Raw genomic sequence first — 24,942 nt, 5'->3', positions numbered from 1 at the left:
TCTTCTCTAAATATATTATAGCCCTCTTTGAAAAACCCCTTTCTGACAATACTTTTAGTTCTTTAAACACTTTCAGGAATTTCATACTTTGAGGAATTTTTTTAAATGATTTCCATGATATCTAGATAATATTAATATCAATATGGTAAATAGAAATGTCATTAAGGATGAGCAAATGTTCTTCAGCTGCTTTCTATGGAACTAGTACATCTTCAATATTCCAGTAATCTGTGCAGTTGTGCAGATGAATGTTAAAAAAGAATAAGGAGGATTGTAAACTAATTTATGAACAATCAGTGTGAAAAACCAAATCTGGACTATAAGAACAGTTTTCAAAAACCAAGGAGCAAAGAAAAAACCACAACAAACCTGGTAGGGAGTGCCTGAATCTCCCCTGCTTACAGGAACAGAGGGGGGGGGTGAGGCTGGGCTGTCACTCCAAGGAAAAGTGCAGTAAATATTGCTCACAGCCACTTTTCTGGCAACCAGGGAACGAGGTGTGTTGAAAGGGCCCATTTGTCTTCCAAAAAGAAAGGGGAGAGAGAGAGAGAGAGAGATGGTGAGGGGGAGAGGAATGCAGGTGGTGACCTGAAAAGCTGACCCATTCAGTGCTGGAGGTGGCCATAACTGGGGGAGGGGCTGATCCTTCCACAAAGCAAAATACAAAAGTACTTCCAGGTCACAGAGATACAGACATTTCTCCAGCTCCAATCAGCGCAACAAGACACAGCTGAAAACAAGAAGTGGGGAGGAGGGGCAGTAACTCAGGTCTCCATAGCGATCTCAGATACACCTCCCCCTACTGAAGCTGAAAAAGCAACCCACCCCCAGAGAGATTAACTGGCAGAAGAGGACTTCAGAGCCTCAGGTCACACCCACCAAATTCCTGGATACAGTTTCAAATAAGCCCCCTGCTGAGATCAGCAAACAAGACAATCACCTGTTAAGAAAACAAACAAATCAAAACTTCAAAGCGGCCCAAATTCTAAAGTGGATTACAAATAATACCTAATGCCAACCCAAGAAGACCTAGAAACAACACAAGTGAAAACTGGAGGCAGACAACACCAAGCCTAGACTCAACCAACTCTACAAAGAAAAAAACCAAACATACAGACATAATGAGAAGACAAAGAAGTGCAATCCAAATGAAACCACAAGAGAAACCTTCAGGAGATGAACTGAGTGATATGAAAATAATCAAACTTCCTGATACGGAGTTTAAAATAATGATTGTAAGGATGCTTAGGGATCTTAGAACAATAATGGATGGTCATCACGAACACCTAAATAAAGAAATAGCAAGTATAAAAAAGGATATTGAAATATTAAACAAGAATCAGTCAGACATGACAAATACAATATCAGAAATGAAGACCACAATGGAAGTAATTAAAAACAAGATGGATAGAGCTGAGGATTGAATCAGCAACTTGGAGGACAACTGGAATGAAGGCATGAATGCAGAGAATAAAAAAGAAAAGAGACTCAAAAAGTCTGAGGAAACTCTTAGATAGCTTTGTGACAACATAAAGAGAAATAACATCCACATCATAGGGGTTCTTGAAGAAGAAGAGAAAAAACAAGGGATAGAGGCTTTGTTCAATCATATCATAGCTGAAAACTTCCTTAAATTAATGCAGGAGAAACTCTCACAAGGTCAAGAAGCACAGAGAACTCCACTAAAAAGAAACCCAAAGAAACCTACACGAAGACACATCATAATTAAAATACGAAAGTTAAGTGATAAAGGGAAAATATTAAAAGCTGCGAGAGAAAAAAAGGCTATCACCTACAAAGGAGCCCCCATAAGGTTGACATCAGACTTCTCAACGGAAATACTTGAAGCCAGAAGGGAACGGCAAGAAATATTCACAGTAATGCAGAACAAGAACCTACAACCAAGACTACTTTATCCAGCAAGGCTATCATTTAAAATTGAAGGAGAAATAAAACGTTTCCCAGACAAAAAAAAAAAAAACCCTCAAAAAATTCATTACAACCAAACCAATGCTGCAGGAAATGTTAAGGGGCATGGTGTAAACACATCAAAGTGGGAAAAGAATATAGCAAAAGAGGAATACAGCTTTAAAGAATAAAATGACAATAAACAACTACATATCAATAATAACCTTAAATATAAATGGATTAAATGATCCAATCAAAAGACATAGGGTAGCTGCATGGATAAGAAAACAGGACCCGTACATATGCTGTCTACAAGAGACAAACCTTAAAACAAAAGATGCACATAGATTGAAGGTAAAAGCATGGAAAAAAACATTTCATGCAAATGGAAATGAAAAAAAAGCTGGGGTAGCAATACCTATATTAGACAAAATGGACTTTAAACCAAAGAATATAGTAAGAGATAAAGAAGGCCACTACATAATGATAAAGGGAGCAATCCAACAAGAAGATATAACTATTATAAATATCTACGCACCTAATATAGGAGCACCTAAATATATAAAGCAGACTTTGATGGATATAAAGGGTGAGATCAACAGTAATACTATAATAGTAGGGGATTTAAATACCCTGCTAACATCACTGGATAGATCCTCACGAAAGAAAATTAACAAAAAACAGTAGATGTAAAAGACACATTAGATCAACTGGATTTAATAGATATCTTCAGAACCTTTCACCCTAAAGCAGCACAATATACATTCTTTTCAAGTGCTCATGATACATTCTCTAAGATAGACCACATATTAGGGCATGAAAGCAGTCTCAACAAATTTAAGAAGATTGAAATCATATCAAGCATCTTCTCTGATCAGAATGGCATGAAATGAGAAATCAACTACAATAGAAAAGCTGAAAAACACTCAAACAATTGGAAACTAAATAGCATGGTATTAAATAACAAATGGGTTAACAATGAGATCAAAGAAGAAATCAAAAATTTCTAGAAACAAATGAAAATGAGCTTACAACTCAAAATTTATGAGACACAGCAAAAGCAATACTGAGAGGGAAGTTCAAAACATTACAGGCATACCTTAAGAAGCTACATAAGGCCCTGGCTGGTTGGCTCAGCGGTGGAGCGTTGGCCTAGCGTGCGGAGGACCCGGGTTCGATTCCCGGCCAGGGCACACAGGAGAGGGGCCCATTTGCTTCTCCACCCCTCCGCCGCGCTTTCCTCTCTGTCTCTCTCTTCCCCTCCCGCAGCCGAGGCTCCATTGGAGCGGGGATGGCCCGGGTGCTGGGGATGGCTCTGTGGCCTCTGCCTCAGGCGCTGGAGTGGCTCTGGTCGCAACATGGCGACGCCCAGGATGGGCAGAGCATCGCCCCCTGGTGGGCAGAGCGTCGCCCCATGGTGGGCGTGCCGGGTGGATCCCGGTCGGGCGCATGTGGGAGTCTGTCTGACTGTCTCTCCCTGTTTCCAGCTTCAGAAAAATGAAAAAAAAAAAAAAAAAAAGAAGCTACATAAAAGCATAAATAAACAGCTAAACAATGCATCTAAAAGAACTAGCAGTCCAGTTTTCCCAAAACCATTTGTTAAAGAGACTGTCTTTACTCCATTGTATGCTCTTACCTCCTTTGTCAAATATCAATTGTCCATAAAGATGTGAGTTTATTTCTGTGTTCTCTTTTCTGTTCCACTGATGTATATGCCTGTTTTTATGCCAGTACCAAGTTGTTTGGGGTACAATGGCCTTGTAATATAACTTGATATCAGGAAGTGTGATACCACCCACTTTATTCTTCTTTTTCAAGAATGCTGAGGCTATTCGTGTTCTTTTCTGTAACCATATAAATTTTTGTAATATGTGTTCTATATCTTTGAAGTATGTCATTGGTATTTTAATTGGTTTTGCATTGAATTTATAAATTGCTTTGGGTAATATAGACATTTTAATGATGTTTATTCTTCTTAACCATGAGCACGGTATATGCTTCCACTTGTTTGTGTCTTTCTCGATTTCTTTTATCAATATTTTATAATTTTCTGAGTACAAGTCTTTAAATTCCTTGGTGAAATTTACTCCTAGGTACTTTATTTTTTTTGTTGTTGCAATAATGAAGAGGATAGTTTCCTTAATTTCTCTTTCTGACAGCCATCCCACTTAAAGAATAAATCCAAAAGACACCATATCTTCGACTGAAAAAAAGAAAGGCACCCCCATTTTTATGGCAGCATTGTTCACAATAGCAAAGATCTGAAAACAGCCCAAGTTTCCATCAGTGGATGAGTAAATTAGAAAGCTGTGGTACATATATACAATGGATATATGGGGCTATGAAAAAGAAAGAAATATTAGCTTTTGCAACAATATGCAGGGACCTGGAAACTATTATGTTGAGTGAAATAAACCAGGCAGAGAAATAAAAATATTATATGACCTCACTTATTTGAGGAATTCAAGGAATAATGAGAACTGAGGAACATAACTGAGACAGAGGAGGAATCAAAGGGAGCAGAAGAAAAGAGGACAGAAGGAAAGGGGATTATAGGATGGGATAACCCTGAAGGGAAGGGGGGAGGGCACTGTAGGGAGAAGGGTAAGGAAGATGTTGACAGGATTGGGAGGTGGGGTGATAAATTCAGGGTGACCCTAGAATCTATGTAAACACAACTAATTAAATTTTTTAAAAAAAAAAAGGCCCTGGCCAGTTGGCTCAGCGGTAGAGTGTCGGCCTGGTGTGCAGCAGTCCCAGGTTCAATTCCCAGCCAGGGCTCACAGGAGAAGCGCCCATCTGCTTCTCCAACCCTCCCCCTCTCCTTCCTCTCTGTCTCTCTCTTCCCCTCCCACAGCTGAGGCTCCATTGGAGCAAAGATGGCCCGGGAGCTGAGGATGACTCTGTGGCATCTGCCTCAGGCACTAAAATGGCTCTGGATGCAACAGAGCGATGCCCCAGAGGGTCAGAACATCGACCCCTGGTGGGCATGCCGGGTGGATCCCAGTCGGGCGCATGCGGGAGTCTGTCTAACTGTCTCCCCATTTCCAGCTTTGGAAAAATGAAAAAAATAAATAAATAAATAAATAAAATAAAATAAGTAAAAATTATATATATATAATTTTTATATATATATATAAAAGAACTAGCAAAAGAACAGCAAGTAAAGCCCAGAGGAAGTACAAGAAAAAAAATAATAAAGATAAGAGCAGAAATAAATGACATAGAGGCTAAAGAAACAATGCAGAAGATCAATAAAACCAAGACCTGCTTTTTTGAAAAGGTAAACAAGATTGATGAACCTTTAACCAGACTCAACAAGAAAAAAAGAGAGAGGACTCAAATAAATAAAATTAGAAAAGAGAGTAAGAAATAACAGCTGAGGGCGAGACAAGATGGCACTGGAATAGGCGGACATACCAACATCTACCTCCCAGAACCAAAGTGGATTACAAACTAATTTTAAGAACTAGCATCTGGAAAAACCAACTTTGGACTAAACTAAGAGGACTCTTCAACCAAGGAACACTGAAGAAGCCACACCGAGACTGGTAGGAAAAGCAGAAACGCGGAGAGGGCGGCCCAGCTCCCCGGAGCGAACGGCAGCAGGGAGAGACTCGCATGGTAGGAAGTGAGTTTAGCATAGGGTGAAGGGTCCTGAGCCCCAGGAACAAAGCCCCAGCCTGCAGCCCCAGAGCCCAGAAGAGGCATAAGGACAGTATTTAGCTGGAAACAAGTCAGGATACTGTTTGTGAGAAAGAGTCTGATTTCTCAGACCCAGGATCCTTCTTAAAGGGACCACACAGAACTGTCTCACAACCACTCACCCGGGGCTCCTGGGGATGGGGAGAGAGGAGAGGACCAGAGTAACAGGAAGAGAGTGTAATCTAAGAGGCACAGGGAGAAACATTTTGGGAGATAGTCATCCTAACCCCTGGGACGAGTCACTCCCCAAAGCTGAAGTGAATATTTCCCCCAGAAACAACAATACCAGCAAAGGGAAGCAGGAGAGCAGCCAAACAAGTTCCCCCACGGCACTCAGAGCAGAGTCGCATAGAAGAAGGAGGGAGCTTTTGCAACTACAGTGGTGAGTCTTAGGGTCCGAGCTGCAATGCCCCCATCCACTCGGCTGAGGGCTCGACGGAGGGTGGGCAGCAGCAGGAGACAAAAGTGCAGTTCTGCCGGCAGGGGAGAAAGCCAGCTGGCCACCACTGGGCTCAGGTGTGAGCTCAATCTTGCCCAGCTGGGGAGAAGGGGGCGTGCAAAAGCGGTCAAACTCAGCTGCTGGCAGCCTGTAATCCAGCCTGCAGGAGAAGGGCGGGAACCCTGGAAAGGGTGGAGACCAGCCGCTGAGCAAGGGCACAGGAGCACAGCCTTGCCCCGCCCTTGCAACCCAGGCTTGAAGTCTGACTTGGTAGCCGGCTCCTCCCACAGGGGTGGAGCCAAAAGCCCAGAAGAGGCAGAGTTCTGCTACCGAGCTGAGCTTGGGCATGCAGTCCTGCCTGGCGGTAGAGCCAAGGCTAGCAGCTGTCCCTCGAATGGGCTCCTCCTGCAAGGGCAGGGCAAAAGCCTGGAAACAGGTGGAGACCCGCAGGTGAGCAAAGGTGCTCGCCAGTGCCCTCAGGACCGAGCATAACATCACAAACAGGGGCGGGGCAAAGGCCAAGGCCCCCAACGCTTGTACACCGGAGCGCGTGATCACAGCCACTCTTGTGAAGAGAAAATGTGGAGGCAGAGAAATACAACACAAATAAACCAAGAGAAATCCCCAGAAAAGGACCTAAGTGAATCAGATATAACCAAATTACCAGATGCAGAGTTTAAAATAACAATTGTTAGGATGCTCAAAGATATTAGAACAACCATAGATGGCCATTACGAAAACCTAAATAAAGAGATAACAAATATAAAAAAGGACATTGAAATAATAAAAAAGAATCAGTCAGAAATGACAAATACAATATCTGAAATAAAGAATACAGTGAAAGGAATTAAAAGCAGGATGGATGAAGCAAAAAATCAAATCAGAGAGTTAGAGGACACGATAAACAAAGGCACAGAAGCAGAGCAGAAAAAAGAAAAGAGACTCAAAAGGGCTGAGGAAACTCTAAGAGAGCTCTGTGACAATATGAAGAGAAATAACATCCGCATCATAGGGGTTCCTGAAGAAGAAGAGAAAGAACAAGGAATAGAGACTCTGTTCAAACATATTATAGTGGAAAACTTCCCCCAATTAAGGCAGGAAAACATTTCACATGTTCAGGAAGCACAGAGAACTCCATTAAGGAGAAACCCAAAGAAACCAACACCAAGACACATCATAATTAAAATACCAAAGATAAATGATAAAGAGAAGATATTAAAAGCTGCTAGAGAAAAAAAGACTATCACCTACAAAGGAGCCCCATAAGGATGACTTCTGACTTCTCAACAGAAACACTGGAGGCCAGAAGGGAATGGCAAGAAATATTCAAAGTAATGCAGAACAAGAACCTACAACCAAGACTACTTTATCCAGCAAGGCTATCATTTAAAATTGAAGGAGAAAAAAAAGCTTTACAAACAAAAAAAACTCAAGGAATTCACTGCAACCAAACCAAGGCTGCAAGAAATGCTAAGGGACCTGTTGTAAACAGATCAAAGGAAAAAAAGAATATAGCAAAAGAGGAAAACAGTTTTAAAGAAAAAAATGGCAATAAACAATTACATATCAGTAATAACCTTAAATGTTAATGGATAAAATGATCTGATCAAGAGACATAGGGTAGCTGCATGGATAAGAAAACAGGACCCATACATATGCTGTCTACAGGCGACACACCTTAAATCAAAAGATGCACACAGACTGAAGATAAAAGGATGGAAAAAACTATTTCACGCAAATGGAAATGAAAAAAAAGCAGGAGTAGCAATACTTATATCAGACAAAATGGACTTTAAAACAAATACCATAGTTAGAGTTAAAGAAGGTCACTACATAATGATAAAGGGAGCAATCCAAAAGGAAGATATAACCATTATAAATATCTACGCACCTAATATAGGAGCACCTAAATATATAAAGCAGACTTTGATAGACTTAAAGGGTGAGATCAACAGCAATACTATAATAGTAGGGGATTTCAAAACCCCATTAACATCATTAAATAGATCCTCAAGAAAGAAAATTAAGAAAGAAACAGCACACTTAAAGGACATATTAGATCAACTCGATTTAATAGATATCTTCAGAACCTTTCACCCTAAAACAGCAGAATATACATCCTTTTCAAGCGCTCATGGTACATTCTTTAGAATAGACCACATGTTAGGGCACAAAAGCGGGCTCAACAAATTTAAGAAGATTGAAATCATATCGAGCACTTTCTCTGATCACAATGGCATTAAACTAGAAATCAACCACAATAGAAAAATTGAAAAACATTCAAACACTTGGAAACTAAATAGCATGTTATTAAATAATGAATGGGTCAACATTGAGATCAAAAAAGAAATTTAAAAATTTCTAGAAACAAACGATAATGAGCATACATCAACTCAAAATTTATGGGACAACTGCAAAAGCAGTCCTGAGAGGGAAGTTTATAGCATTACAGGCATACCTCAAGAAGCTAGAAAAAGCTCAAATAAACAACTTAACCCTGCATCTAAAAGAACTAGAAAAAGAACAGCAAGTAAAGCCCAGAGCTAGTAGAAGGAAGGAAATAAAGATCACAGCAGAAATAAATGACATAGAGGCTAAAGAAACAATACAGAGGATCAATGAAACCAGGAGCTGGTTCTTTGAAAAGGTAAACAAGATCGATGAACCTTTAATGAGACTCACCAAGAAAAAAAGAGAGAGGACTCAAATAAATAAAATTAGAAATGAGAGTGGAGAAATAACAACTGACACAACAGAAATACAAAATATTGTAAGAAAATACTATGAAGAACTGTACGCCAAAAAACGAGAAAACCTAGATGAAATGGACAAATTCCTTAAATCATATAATCTTCCAAAAATCAATCTGGAAGAATCAGAAAACCTAAACAGACCAATTACAACAAATGAGATTGAAACAGCTATCAAAAAACTCCCAAAAGGCCCTGGCTGGTTGGCTCAGCAGTAGAGCATCGGCCTGGCATGCGGGGGACCCGGGTTCAATTCCCGGCCAGGGCACATAGGAGAAGAGCCCATTTGCTTCTCCACCCCCCTCTCCTTCCTCTCTGTCTCTCTTTCCCTCCCGCAGCCAAGGCTCCATTGGAGCAAAGATGGCCTGGGCGCTGGGGATGGGTCCTTGGCCTCTGCCGCAGGCGCTAGAGTGGCTCTGGTCTCGGCAGAGCAACGCCCAAGAGGGGCAGAGCATCGCCCCCTGGTGGGCAGAGTGTCGCCCCTGGTGGGCGTGCCAGGTGGATCCCAGTCGGGCGCATGCGGGAGTCTGTCTGACTGTCTCTCCCCATTTCCAGCTTCAGAAAAATACAAAAAAAAAAAAAAAAAAACTCCCAAAAAAGAAAAGTCCTGGGCCTGATGGCTTCACAACAGAATTCTACCAAATATTCAAAGAAGAACTAACTCCTATCCTTCCCAAGCTATTTCAAAAAATTCAAGAGGAAGGAAGATTTCCAAACTCCTTTTATGAGGCGAGCATAATTCTAATTCCAAAACCAGGCAAAGACAACACAAAAAAAGAAAATTATAGGCCAATATCCCTGATGAACTTAGATGCAAAAATCCTCAACAAAATATTAGCAAACCGGATCCAGCAATATATGCAAAAAATCATACAACATGATCAGGTGAGATTTATTCTTGGGAGGGAAGGCTGGTACAATATTTGCAAATCAATCAATGTGATTCATCACATAAACAAAAGAAAGGAGAAAAACCACATGATAATTTCAATAGATGCAGAAAAAGCATTTGATAAAATCCAGCACCCATTCATGATCAAAACTCTCATGAATACAGGGAACATACCTCAACATGATAAAGGCCATCTATGACAAACCCACAGCCAACATCATACTCAATGGGCAAAAATTAAAAGCAATACCCTTAAGATCAGGAACAAGGCAGGGGTGCCCCCTTTCACCACTCTTATTCAATATTGTTCTGGAAGTCCTAGCCACAGCAATCAGATAAAAAGAAGAAATAAAAGGCATCCAAATTAGAAAAAAAGAAGTAAAACTGTCATTATTTGCAGATGACATGATATTGTATAAAGAAAACCCTAAAATCTCAGTCAAAAAACTACTAGACCTGATAAATGAATTCGGCAAGGTGGCAGGATATAAAATCAATAGTCAGAAATCAGAGGCATTTTTATACACTAATAATGAACTGTCAGAAAGAGAAATCAAGGAATCAATCCCCTTTACCATTGCAACCAAAAAAATAAAGTACCTAGGATAAGTCTAACCAAGGAGATTAAAGACTTGTACTCGGAAAATTATAAAACATTGATAAAAGAAATCAGGGAAGATATGAATAAGTGGAGGCATATACTGTGCTCATGGTTAGGAAGAATAAACATCATTAAAATGTTTATATTACCCAAAGCAATTTATAAATTCAATGCAGTACCGATTAAAATACCAATGACTTACTTCAAAGATATAGAACACATATTCCAAAAATGTATATGGAACCAAAAGAGAACACAAATAGCCTCAGCAATCTTGAAAAGGAAGAATAAAGCAGGAGGGATCACACTTCCGGATATCAAGTTATATTATAAGGCCATTGTACTCAAAACAGCATGGTACTGGCATAAGAACAGGCACATAGATCAATGAAACAGAACAGAGAAACCAGAAATAAGCCCACAGCTCTATGGACAACTCATATTTGACAAAGGAGGTAAGGAAATACAATGGAGTAAAGACAGCCTCTTCAACAAATAGTGTTGGGAAAATTGGACAGCTACCTGCAAAAAAATGAAAATAGACCACCAACTTACACCATTCACAAAAATAAACTCAAAATGGATAAAAGACTTAAGTGTAAGCCATGAAACCATAAGCATCTTAGAAGAAAACATAGGCAGTAAGCTCTCTGACATCTCTCGCAGCAATATATTTGCTGATTTGTCTCCACAGACAAGTGAAATAAAAGACAGGATAAACAAGTGGACTTTATCAAACTAAAAAGCTTCTGCACAGCTAAAGACAATAAGAACAGAATAAAAAGACAAACTACACCATGGGAGAATATATTTGACATTGCGTCTGATAAGGGGTTAATAACCAAAATTTATAAAGAACTTGTAAAACTTAATACCAGGAAGACAAACAATCCAATCAAAAAATGGGCAAAAGAAATGAATAGACACTTCTCCAAAGAGGACATCCAGATGGCCAATAGGCATATGAAAAAATGTTCAACTTCACTAATGATTAGAGAAATGCAAATTAAAACCACAATGAGATATCACCTCACACCAGTCAAAATGGCACTCATCAATGAAACAACACAGAATAAGTGCTGGCGAGGATGTGAAGAAAAGGGAACCCTCCTGCACTGCTGGTGGGAATGCAGACTGGTGCAACCACTGTAGAAAACAGTATGGAGAGCCCTGGCCGGTTGGCTCAGCGGTAGAGTGTCGGCCTGGCGTGCGGGGGACCCGGGTTCGATTCCCGGCCAGGGCACATAGGAGAAGCGCCCATTTGCTTCTCCACCCCCCCCCTCCTTCCTCTCTGTCTCTCTCTTCCCCTCCCGCAGCCAAGGCTCCATTGGAGCGGAGATGGCCCGGGCGCTGGGGATGGCTCCTTGGCCTCTGCCCCAGGCGCTAGAGTGGCTCTGGTCGTGGCAGAGTGACGCCCCGGAGGGGCACAGCACTGCCCCCTGGTGGGCCGAGCGTCGCCCCCTGGTGGGCGTGCCAGGTGGATCCCGGTCGGGTGCATGCGGGAGTCTGTCTGACTGTCTCTCCCTGTTTCCAGCTTCAGAAAAACACACACAAAAAAAACAAAAAACAAAAAAAGTAAACAGTATGGAGATTCCTCAAGAAATTAAAAATCGAACTGCCTTTTGACCCAGCTATACCACTGTTAGGAATATACCCCAAGAACACCATAGCACTGTTTCAAAAGAAGAAATGCACCCCCATGTTTATGGCAGCATTGTTCAGAATAGCAAAGATCTGGAAACAGCCCAAGTGTCCATCAGAAGACGAGTGGATTAAAAAGCTTTGGTATATATATAGTATGGAATACTACTCAGCCATAAGAAATGATAACATAAGATCTTTTACAACAACATGGATGGGCCTTGATAACACTATACTGAGTGAAAGAAGTAAATCAGAAAAAACTAAGAACTATAGGATTCCATACATAGGTGAGACATAAAGATGAGACTCAGAGACATGGACAACAGTGTTGGGGTTACAGGGTGGGGGGGGGAGAGGGAGGGGGTTGGGGAAGGGGAGGGGCACAAAGATCATGGCTTTTCAGCATTTGCCATATTCCCCCTTTAATGTATAGACAGACAGCAAATATTTACTTATGGTGTTTCCACTATAAAGACTGCTGTCTTAGGGGCAAATGCTGATGAACTATTTCAACAGTTCCTCCTTCTTCAAAGACTTATATATGTCAACATAGAGCTCCATGTTTCATAGGACATACTCAAGCTCACTTCATGCTTCCTGGAGCTTTAGCACAAGGGAATGCCCTTTTTTTTTCTTTTTTTTTCCTCGTTTCTTTTCTTTATTATTTTTATTGTTGTATTTTTTCTTTTATTTATTTATTTTTTGTATTTTTCTGAAGATGGAAATGGGGAGGCAGTCAGACAGACTCCCGCATGCACCTGACCAGGATCCACCTGGCATGCCTACCAGGGGGAAATGCTCTGCCCATCTGGGATGTTGCTCTGTTGCAACCAGAGCCATTCTAGCGACTGAGGCAGAGGCCATGGGGCCATCCTTAGTGCCCGGGGTGGCTTTTCTCCGGTGGAGCCTTGGCTGCGGGAGGGGAAGAGAGAGACAGAGAGGAAGGAGAGGGGGAGGGATGGAGAAATAGATGGGCGCTTCTTCTGTGTGCTCGGACTGGGAATCGAACCCGGGAATCCTGCACACCAGGCCAAGGCTCTACCACTGAGCCAACTGGCCAGGGCCTAGGAATGCCCTTGTTGATCAAGCTACCCAAAAGAAAATTATATAGAGCAACCTTGACAGACCAAGCAAGTCAGTCTCATACTATTTATCACCAGAACGCTGCAGCCCGGTGTAAACAGTTTCAACTTTCTCGGGAAGTAGCATGGCAGATTGGGAAATCCTGTCCAAGGGGCCCTATACTGCCCCCTCATTTGGAGTTAACCCTCAAGGACCCCTACCAGGACAACTTTGGCAGATGGATGTTACTCATATACCTTCATTTGGCAAACAGTCGTATGTCCACACTACAGTGGATACATATTCTGGATCTATAGTAACCTCTGTCAGAACAGGAGAGGCTGCTAAGCATGTTATAGCTCATGGTCTGTATGCATTGTTCTATTATTGGATTTCCTAAACTGGCTAAACTGAAAATGCTCCTGCATATGGAGCAAAAGCATTCACTGTATTTTGTCATGCTTACAATCTTTAAAGTTAAGGTATTATTAAAGTGTACTCAGCAAACATTTTAAGGTCAATTTAAAAAATTAATTTTTTTATATTTATTTTATTTTTTTTTTAGTTTTTTTTTTTTTTTTTTTTTCCAAAGCTGGAAACCGGGAGGCAGTCAGACAGACTCCCACATGCGCCCGACCAGGATCCACCTGGCATGCCCACCAGGGGGCGATTTTCTGCCCCTTTGGGGCGTCACTCTGTTGCATCCAGAGCCATTCTAGCACCTGAGGCAGAGGCCACAGAGCCATCCCCAGCGCCCGGGCTATCTTTGCTCCAATGGAGCCTTGGCTGTGGGAGGGGAAGAGAGAGACAGAGAGGAAGAAGAGGTGGAGGAGTGGAGAAGCAGATGGGCGCTTCTCCTGTGTGCCCTGGCCAGGAATCGAACCCAGGACTCCTGCACGCCAGGCCAACGCTCTACCACTGAGCCAACTGGCCAGGGCTGAAAAAAAATTTTTAAGGGATTAGTCATATCCTGGAGCTCCTACAGGTCTACCATATCATACTTTTTACTTAAAAAAAAAATTTACATGTTTTTTGAATGCTGATGAACAGGAGACACCAAATCTTTTTCTCCTGCAAACTACTACCTTCTTTATTAGATCCAGCTAATAACACTGTTTTGTCTTTTTCCAAATAGTTCCAGTTATATGGAAAAGATTTATATAGTCAGATGGGGATCCTCAAACCCCTCAGCGAGATCTTCTGATCATGGCTTTTAAGATACCTAGAGGCAGAAAAAGCCCAATAGAGATCAGGGGAACTACCAGCTTTTAGGAAACACCCTTAAAGGCTCCAATGCCCCAAAGGGGTCTCATAGGATGCCATCTGGATCCTGCTTCAATAGTGGAAAGGAAGGTCATTGAGCTAAAGCCTGCCAGGCCTACATGCCTCTGCTGTGAGGAAACAGGGACACTAAAAGGTAGGCTTCCCCCTCGCTCCTCTAAGGGAGGGTTTATTCTCTTCCAGCCCTGCTCCAGCCACCTATGACCTAACCTTGCCCAGAAAGCTGGGGTTTGCCACTGAAGGCTGAAGGTGCCCAGGGCCATTGGCCCCATCTATGACACTGTGGATGAGCCTAGGGTATTTCTTCCAAGAAGCAGGTAAACTGATCTCATTTGCACAAGGGTCACTTAACTATGTTTTGCCTGAATAGTCAGGTTTTTTATTCTTCCCTCAAAGATCTCTGTTGTGGGTGTTGATAGTTCTATTTTCTGCTGCTTTGCTTAATATATAGTGTTTCCTTTATCCCTCCTACCTCAATGCCCCACTCATATTTCAGGCTGGGACCTACTCCTAATTTAGAGCTCTCTTTCCCCCTTTTGCCAACTTCTATTATGAATCTACCTTTGCCACCCAGCTTAGTGTATCCCAAGGTTCTCTTTACCATGCCACAGTCGCAGAGCTCCAGGGAAAAGCAACCTGGTCTCATCTCTCCAGGCAGAGGAGAACAGAAGCTCCATATCCACGCATGCTGCAAATGGCTTTTCCAGTCTACCTGAATCATTACCAGCTAGAAGCGGCGGTCATTGGTACTTGGACATGAGCTGCAAAGTATAGAATGGTGACAACAATTCCAGTGCCATGCGGATTTTTCCTGGATGTGGACTTTTCCTGGACTCCTGCTCCCTGTGACAGCTCCTAACAGACTGAACTGTGGTTGGGTTGCATTTTTCAGGGATTTGGCATGGTCATGGGGCCAACTTGGACTTGATGAACATGTTAAGGACCCTACTCTTTTATGGATTCTTGCTGTATTGGCCAAGAGTTCGCTTAAAGGCTTTTAATCACTGTAAAAAAATAGAAGACTGGATAAAGAAGATGGGATACATATACACCATGGTATACTATTCAGCTAGAAGAAATGATGACATCAGATCACTTACAGCAGAATGGTGTAATCTTGATAACATTATGTGGAGTGAAATAAGTGAATCAGAAAAAAACAAGAACTGCAAGATTCCATATATTGGTGGGACATAAAAACGAGACTAAGAGACATGGACAGGAGTGTGGTGGTTATAGGGGTGGGGGGAGGGACGGAGGGAGGGGGGGGAGGGGGAGGGGTACAAAGAAAACTGGATAGAGGGTGACGGAGGACGATCTCTCTTTGGGTGATGGGTATGCAACAGAACTAAATGACAAGATAATCTGGAAATGTTTTCTTTGAATATATGTACCCTGATTTATTGATGTCTCCCCATTAAAATAAAAATTTATTTATAAAATAAAATAAATAAAATAAAATCTAAATTGGCAAAAAAAAAAAAAAGAAATAACAGCTGACACAACAGAAATACAGTGGATTTTAAGAAAATACTGTGAAGAAAAGTATGCCAAAAAAATTAGACAACCTAGGTGAAATGAATAATTTTCTTAAAACATATAACCTCTCAAAAATCAATCTGGAAGAATCAGATTACCTAAACAGACCGATTACACCAAATGTGATTTAAACAGCTATAAAAAAACTCTCAACAAACAAAAGCCCTGAGCCAGATGGCTTCATAGGCCAATTCTACCAAACATTCAAAACAGAACTAACTCCTATTTTTCTCAAAAAATTCAAAAGGAGGAAAGACTTCCAAGCTTCTTTTATGAGGCGAGCATAATTCTGATTTCAAAACCAGGCAAAGACAACACAAAGAAAGAAAACTATAGGCCAATATCCCTGATGAATTTAGATGCTAAAATTCTCAACAAAATATTAACAGACCAAATCCAGCAATAGATGAAAAAAATCATACATCATGATCAAGTGGGATTTATTCTAGGGGGGCAAGGTTGGTACAATATTTGCAAATGAACCAATGTGATTCATCACATAAACAAAAGGAAGGAAAAAAACCACAAGATAATATAAATATAGAAAAAGCATTTGATAAAATCCAGCACCCATTTATGATTCCCTCAGCAAAGTGGGAATACATGGAACATATCTCAACATGATGAAGGTCATTTATGACAGACCAACAGCCCATAACATGCTCAATGGACAAAAGTTAAAAGCAATCCCCTTAAGGTCAGAAACAAGGCAGGAGTGCCTTCTTTCACCACTCTTATTCAACATAGTTCTGGAAGTGCTAGCCACAGCAATCAGACAAGAAGAAAAAATAAAAAGCATCCAAATTTGAAAAGAAGAAGTAAAACTATCATTACTTGCTGACGATATGATAGTGTATATAGAAAACAATAAAGTTGAAGTCAAAAAACTACTGGACCTGATAAATAAAATCAGCAAGGCGGCAGGATATAAAATAAATGCTCAGAAATCAGAGGCATTTTTACACACCAACAATGAATGGTCAGAAAATAAAATTAAGGAATCAATCACCTTTACTAATGCAATAAACAAAATAAAGTACCTAGAGTAAATTTAACCAAGGAGATTAAAGACTTGTACTTAGAAAATTATAAAACATTGATAAAAGAAATCAAGGAAGAAACAAACAAGTGAAAGCATATACCATGTTCATGAACAGAAAGAATAAACATCATTAAAATGTCTATATTACCCAAAGCAATTTATAAATTCAATGCAATACTAATTAAAATACCAATGACATACTTCAAAGATATAGAACACATATTCCAAAAATTTATATAGAACCAAAAAAGAACATGAATAGCCTCAGCAATATTGAAAAAGAAGAATAAAGTGGGTGGTATCACACTTCCGGATATCAAGTTATATTATAAGGCCATTGTACTCAAAACAGCCTCATACTGGCATAGGAACAGGCATTTAATCATTGGAACAGAACAGAGAACTCAGAAATAAACCCACACCTTTATGGACAATTAATATTTGACAAAGGAGGTAGGAGCATACAATGGAGTAATGACAGTCTCTTTAACAAATGGTGTTGGGAAAATTGAACAGGAATGAAACTTGACCACCAATTCACACTACTCACAAAAATAAACTTAAAATGGATAAAAGATTTAAATGTAAGTCATGAAACCATAAACACCTTAGAAGAAAATATAGGCAGTAAGCTCTCCAACATCTCTCTCAACAATATATTTGCTGATTTATCTGCACAGGCAAGGGAAATAAAAGACAGAATAAACAAATGGGACTATATCAAACTAAAAATCTTTTGCACAGCTAAAGACAATATGAACAGAATAAAAATACAAACCACACAATGGGAGAACATATTCAGCAATACATCTGATAAGGGGTTAAAAACCAAAATTTATACTGAACTTGTAGAACTCAACACCAGGAAGATAAACAATTCAATTAAAAAAATGAGAAAAAGAATGAATAGACACTTCTGCAAAGAGGACATACAGAGGGCCAAAAGGCAGATGAAAAAATTGTCAACATCACTAATCATTAGAGAAATGCAAAATTAAAACCACAATTTGATATCACCTCACACCAGTCAGAATGGTGCTTATTAACAAAACAGCACATAATTAGTGCTGGGAAGGGTGTGGAGAAAAGGGAACCCTCCTGCACTGCTGGTGGGAATGCAGACTGGTGCAGCCACTGTGGAAAACAGTATGGAGATTCCTCAAAAAATGAAAAATGGAACTGCCTTTTGACACAGCCATCTCACTTTTAGAAATATAACCAAAGAACACCATATCACTGATTCAAAAAAAGAAATGTGCCCCCATGTTTATGGCATGTGTTTACAATAGCCAAGATCGGGAAACAGCCAAAGTGTCCATCACTGGATGAATGGATTAAAAAGCATGGTACATAAAAACAATGAAATAATATTGGGCCATGTAAAAGAAAAAAATCTTACCTTTTGCAACAACATGGATGGACCTGGAAACTATTATGTTAAGTGAAATTAGCCAGGCAGAGAAAGAAAAATATCATATGACCTCACTCATTTGAGGAATCCAATGAACAGCGTGAACTGAGTAAAGGAATTGAGACAGAGGAGAGATCAAAGGGACCAGAGGAAAAGAGGACAGAGGGAAAGGGGATGAGAGGATGGGATAATCCTGAAGGGGAGGGGGGAGGGTACTGTGGGCAGGGGGCAAGGAAAATGTTTTGGGGAATACGGGGGAGGGGGGATGCATTCAGGGCAACACTAGAATCTATGTAAACACAATAAATTAAAATCAATAAATAAAAGGAATAATGAAAAGAGAAAAAATGCTAAACAGTGAGTTTATGCTTGAAGTTTATTATGGAGAGAGAGAAGAGAAGGTGCAGGTGCACAGATAAACGCTGTGTCAGGTCTTCAGAGGAACGTCGCAGAGCTGTGGTCTCCGTTCACAAAGTATTGTGACAGCAAAGCCTGTATTTGTTACCAAAGCTAGTGCATCTTCCAGCATAAGATCCATTAACCCTGCAGAATCGGCTGGGTCAGCGCGTGCACCTGGCTCCTCTCTCAAGGCCTGCAAACGGTCAGACACAGTGGGGACGGGCACAGGGAGCAGAGACACAGCCAGTATCAGGGACAGACACTGAGAGTAACCTGTCTATTGCCACAGACAATACCTGCTTCATTAGGGTGAAAGAGCACGTGCTCATTCTCTGCCCCACCCCCATCCTCCTCTCCCCTCGTGATGCCTGATTCTCACACCTCTCATTCTACCCCCAACTGTGAGTCCAAACTCCATGCCCCTCTTCAGGCCCTCTGATGGGGTCAGACCCTGTAACACGGGGGCAGGTGTCACCTGAAGCTTCTTGAGTGACGTGTTCCTCTTCTATGAAGGAGATGGCCATGTCCTGGTCCTCGGACTCAGGCTGGTCCTGGGCCGGCACCTGGTCAGCTGTCTTCCGCAGGGGCTCAGCCTGGGCCTGGAAGGCCAGGAGGATCAGGGCAGCGAGGAGGGTGAGGGTCCTCACTACTGAGAGTCGCCTGCAGGTGCGGGTCGGGTGGGAGGACAGAGTGAGTGGTGGGGAGGGCAGAGCCAGCCTGCACTTATAGTGGGGTGGGCGGGGCTCAGCAACCACAGCACAGTGAGGGCAGCGGGGCCTCTGGCTGGCCTGGGGCCAGGGCCACCAGGGCTTTCAGCCTCTTTGATGCTCCTGTCCCTGCCCGTTCGTGGCAGCACTCGTCCGAGGACTCAGTGTCCACACTTGTTTCATGTTGATAGTGATGATGAGGACCTGGTGTGTGTTCTGTGTGCCATCTGCTTGGGTTTTTACCTTCTAGTGTTCAAAGAGGACAAGGACTAGAGCTGTCATTCAGTGAGTACAGGGAACAACATTTCTGTGTCTGACACGGGGCCCTGCTCATCTCTGGAGGCCCCCACCATTTACAACGGACTTTCGCCCCAATGTAGTTGATTGTCTCTTCTGCCAGTGAAAGGTCATCACTACCTTTTGGGGAAGGTTTTCATGTTCTGGATGGATAGGCTCTTGGAGAGGGGACAGTGACTCAGGCTCTGTGAAGGGAGCACAGACGGCCACGAGGGAAGGGGCTTGTCAGAGTTCAGCTGAAAGACAGATTTATTTCCTGAAGTCAGTAGGATTTAATCATGTCCTATAATGACTCTTGTCCTCTTGGAGAAATAGGTGACACAAAGTTTCCTGAAACCTGCCTTCTAAAATTTTTATGTTTTAAAGTTAAAAGTAATTCTTGAACAAAATAGAAAATTCAAAGGGATCTGAGTGATGAGTGAGACTATCGGTCCCCCTCTCTGCGCCAGCCCTCCACCTGCTCTTGCAGGGGCCACCAGGGTCCCCGTGTTCTGAGTGTCCTTCCTCACCCCAGGCTTTACCGTGAACACTTTTCCAGCAGAGCGCACAGGACCGAGTCCCTGTGTGAATGGCATTGTACCAACCTAGAGGTTTCTTTTTTGCTTTCTTTCTTCTCTCTTCTTTCTTTCTTTCTTTCTTTCTTTCTTTCTTTCTTTCTTTCTTTCTTTCTTTCTTTCTTTCTTTCTTTCTTCTCTCTTCTTCCTTTCTTTCTTTCTTTCTTTCTTTCCTTCTTTCTTTCTTTTTATCTTTCTTTCTTTCTTCATTCTTTCCTTCCTCCCTTCCTTCCTTCCTTCCTTTTCTCCTTCCTTCCCTCTTTCCTTTCTTCCTTCCTTTCAGAGGATAGGAGATACTGAGGTCCTTTCTTCCTTCTTTCTTTCCTTTCTTCCTTCCAGAGGACACGAGATACTTAGGTAGATTCCCGCATGCACCCCAACCGAGATCAACTTGGCAACCTCATCAGAGCTGATGCTTTAGTGCTGAGCTATTTATAGCTCCTGAGACTGATGTGCTCCAACAGAGCTAACCTCAGCACCAGGGCCGACCCTCAAACCAATTGAGCAACTGGCTGCAGGAGGGGAAGAGTAAAAGAAGCAGATGGTCACTTTCCCTGTGTTCCTCCTTGACTGGGGATCAAACCTGGGATGTCCATACACTGGGCCAACACTCTATCCACTAAGCCAGTGATCCCCAACCTTTTTTGGGCCACGGACTGGTTTAATGTCAGAAAACATTTTCACAGACCGGTCTTTAGGGTGGGACAGATAAATGTATCACGTGACCGAGACAAGCCTCAAGAGTGAGTCTTAGACGAATGTAACAGAGGGAATCTGTAATGGAAGAAATGTAACAGAGGGAATTTTTTAAAAATAAAACATCATTCAGACTTAAATATAAATAAAACAGAAATAATATAAGTTATTTATTCTTCCTCTGCGGACCGGTACCAAATGGCCCATGGACCGGTACCGGTCCGCAGCCCGGGGGTTGGGGACCACTGCACTAAGGCACTGTCCAGGGCCAACAGAGTACTTTCATGAGCAGTGCAGTTGGGGTGTCCTGGTGAAATGGAAGTTTTTCTTTTCTTGCACAGGGAGCTTGAGGCTTTTTTCCCAGAACAAACATTCCTGTTCTCTCTACAGGTCAGTGGCACGGTGACATGCACAGCTTTGTGACTCCAGCGTGAGCGTCAGCCTGCGGAGGAAGAAGAAGTGCACACTCCACATGCCAGGGTGGCTCCTGGGGGAGCTTCTGTTGGGAGAGAACAAGTGAGCCGAGGCTTTCTCCTTCCATGTAGCGGCCCCGCGCTAAGTACACTGAAGAGTTCACGTGTAGCGTGTCTACTCTGAATTAATTCTGAAGGCCGAGTCCACGTGATGCCCTGTTCTTTATTCACTGGTTCATTTACTTTGCCAACACCTGCTGACCACCCGCCTTGTGCTGGGAACTGTAGAGGTGACTGGGGGTGTGGATTCTTCAGCTAAGACACACACAGACACGGATATCTTAAACAAGTTGGGTGCATCTGGAATGTCTTCCCAGGGAGATGACTATGAGCGGAGTCTTTAAAAAATGAGGATGACTCAGCCAGGGAGAGTTACAGGAGACAGTGGCACATGTGTTCTGATAAGAAGGGGACAGCACATGCAAGGGCACCATGTCAGAACCACGACTTCCATCAGGTGAGGGGTGGGTTGTGATGAGAGATGAAGGCAGAGGAAGTGTGGCCCATGGATGGAGGACTTTAGACCTGAAAGAAAATTTGACCCTGTCTTTACAGCTGCAGGGGAGCGTTGAAGAATGTAGAATGAAGGCGTGGAGGAGAGACGGAGAAGCTGGAAATCCACAGGCCATTTCAGATATGACGCAATAACTGAAGTGTCAGTGATTGAGGTGAAAGGGTGGGAATTCAGGCATTGACAAAGACATCAACCGGAAGTTAGTTTTTGAACACCTGGGAGAGGAAGCGTGAGGAGCAGGTGCTTGGAGGTGGAAAGTGAGGAAGAAGATGGTTTCCATTCTGTTTGACTCATCGGGTGATGGAGGTTCCAGGAGTGGGGTCCCTGCCAAGAGGTTGAAGGAGAGAGTGACTCATGAGACATTAGGATGGACAGGGGCCAGGCTTCCGGCAGAGACAGAGGAGCAGTGGAGATGAGAGAGGACTGGACGGAGGAGATGCCACGAAGCCCCCGGATGGAGACACAGCCTATGGGAGCTTCCTGTTTCCTTTCTGACGACACCATAGTCAATTCAAAGTTGCCAAAGACCTCTGAGGTGACAGCCATTCTGATGACCACACCAACCCTGAGGTCTATTACAATGATCATGTCCAACTTAACAATAATTGCATTTATTAGACTCATTAATTTATTGACTCAATAATTAAACTTATTAGAGTATTACATTATCTGGGCCATTAAATATTGCCATTTGGCATTTGATAGTCCAACTTCCTCAAGGACATCAGTGTGGGATTTCCACTGTCCCCAGATTATAGACGACAAGCACTATGGAACTTCCCACACATTTGAGGCTCCCCTCACTAATGAGTTGCTTAATCTGTTTGCCTGGGAAGAGATCGTCCTCTGAGCCCTTGCAGGGGTCAGTCAGAGTGAACCTCTGTGCTCACAGGTGATGAATCAATTCCAACATCCCTTCTTATGTCTTTGGATTCCTTACTCTGAGGTAAATTTCAGATACCCTGACAGCTCAAATTTCTTTAACCTGTCACTAAATTAATGTTTAAGTCAACCAAGCATCCTTCCAAACCACTCCTAGCAGCTTGAACTAAATTATTAAAGCAGAATCACTGGTTTCTACGTACACGACCATATACTGGGCCAGTGCAATGCTCTGTTGTCCCCTTTCTGTTCTAACACTCTCTCAGGATGATTTTTAACAATATACAAATTGAACCAACATTTGAAAAACCTTGCAATTCTTTTGACATGCACAGCACCTCTTCAAGGTGAGACCTGCAGTCTTTCAGACTGTTGTCTAGCCATGATCTAGAAGCAAGGAGACACTAACCAGATATGTCTGCAGAAACACCTACATCTCCATTAGCTGAGGCTTCTGCACCTGCAGGCTAATATCTTTAGCCCAGGGAGGAGGCTTCCATCAGCACACAGTGCAAAGAAATGGGAGTTCCAGGTATTTACAATTATCAAAATTTACCCAAGTGTCCCCATTCCAGCTTCAGGTCCCACTCCTCCTTGATAATCTCTGTGTGTTTGACATCAGACTTGATAAGGCTATAAATTTCACTTGGATTGTAAATCAGCAGTCTACATAGTAAATGTTGGGCCTAGTCCCATGATGGTGAACCTATGACACGCGTGTCAGCACTGACACATGTAGCCATTTCAATGACTCGCGGCCGCATGCGGTCGCATACTAGAGAAGTATGAGGCTGCATGCTGAGAAGGACGTTTCATCCTTGGTTTCTTCACTGCCAGGTGCAGGAGCCGAGGATTTGCTGTAGTGTAGATACTCTGTGCCGGAGGTCTGTAGGCCAAAACAACAGAACTCCAGCACACAGCGTCTAGTTCTGGGACTTCCGGTTAGGCCATTTTTCTCGAAGTGACACACCACCCAAGTTATCCTCGGTTTTTCTGGAAAATTTCGACACACCAAGCTGAAAAGATTGCCCATCACTTTCAGAAACATAAACTCTGCCAATGCAAGCATTAAGACCTTTGGTTGTGGCCGACAGAGCAGTTGTCTGTTTCCCCGACTCTGTTCGACCAGGAGAGCAGTGGATGGGGCACCAGGGTCCTGAGGGCTGAGGAGAGGAAGGAATCTGGCGATTTCCCCTTTATAGGTTTTCGTTTATTCATCTGTTTTCAGATCAGAGCCTCATTGACACCTTAGCCCAGCCCAGGGTTCCAAGTCCACAACCTTTCTGGTTCAGCCTTTCTGAAAGAAAAGTGTCCACCATCAATGGAGGTGGGGAGAGAGCTGGGTGAGCTGAGGAAGGGAACCCAGGGTCAGACTCCTCCTTGTTCAGACTCTCAGTCCCTTCCACGTGATTTTAGCCTCACTGTCTCCGTGCTCGCTGGTCCCTGTTATATAATGTGTGACTAGTACAGAGTTTCTCCACACCTGCATCCAGTTTCCCCTATTGTTACCGTCCTATGTGACCATGATATGTGTCCCGACTCATGACGCAACGTTGATACATCATTATGAACTATATTCCACACTTTATTTCGGTTTCATGCATTTTCACCCATATCTTTTTTTATTTTTTTCTTTTCTAAGCTCCCATCCAGGTGCTCTGTTACATTTAGTCACAATGATCCATTAATCTCTGGGCACTGTCTCAGGCTTTCCTTGTTTTCAAAGACCTTGGAAATTTTAAGGATTACCGTTAAGAGAGTTTGTGATTTATGACTGCCTAATGTGTGTGTGTATATATATATTTATGATAAGTCTGGATGATAGGATTTTGGGAGGAAAATCACACAGAAGAAGTGTCCTCCTCACCACATCAACACGAGAGAACAGTACACGCTGTCAGCATGTCTTATTACTGATGCTGGAAACCTTGACCGTTCAGCTGGAGGTGGTATTTCTCCACTGGGCAGGTGTCCTCTTCCCTCATGCATGCTGTCCTCTTTGAAAGAAAGTTGTGAGCTCAGGTGTAGAGTTATCCTCCACCTCCTTGAAGAGGAGCATCTATGGACATTATTTAGAGGAGATTCTTCTTTCTTCTACTTGTGGAATCCTTCATGTATTGTCACTATGGACTTACAGATATTTTAT

At 42.4% G+C, this 24,942-nt stretch overlaps 1 long non-coding RNA gene across 1 annotated transcript; it reads right to left on the bottom strand.

Annotated features, from left to right (window-relative positions):
- Positions 1–18,634: 18,634 nt before the first annotated feature.
- On the bottom strand, positions 18,635–19,265 carry LOC136402591 (uncharacterized). The gene is made up of 2 exons (XR_010751005.1): positions 19,149–19,265; positions 18,635–18,866 (listed from the first exon to the last, which is right to left on the bottom strand). It is a non-coding gene; the product is annotated as an uncharacterized lncRNA (long non-coding RNA).
- Positions 19,266–24,942: the final 5,677 nt, after the last annotated feature.

This window comes from Saccopteryx leptura, chromosome 4 (genome assembly GCF_036850995.1).
Source record: "Saccopteryx leptura isolate mSacLep1 chromosome 4, mSacLep1_pri_phased_curated, whole genome shotgun sequence".
NCBI lineage: Eukaryota > Metazoa > Chordata > Mammalia > Chiroptera > Emballonuridae > Saccopteryx > Saccopteryx leptura.
This window is presented reverse-complemented; position numbering and strand designations above follow the sequence as displayed.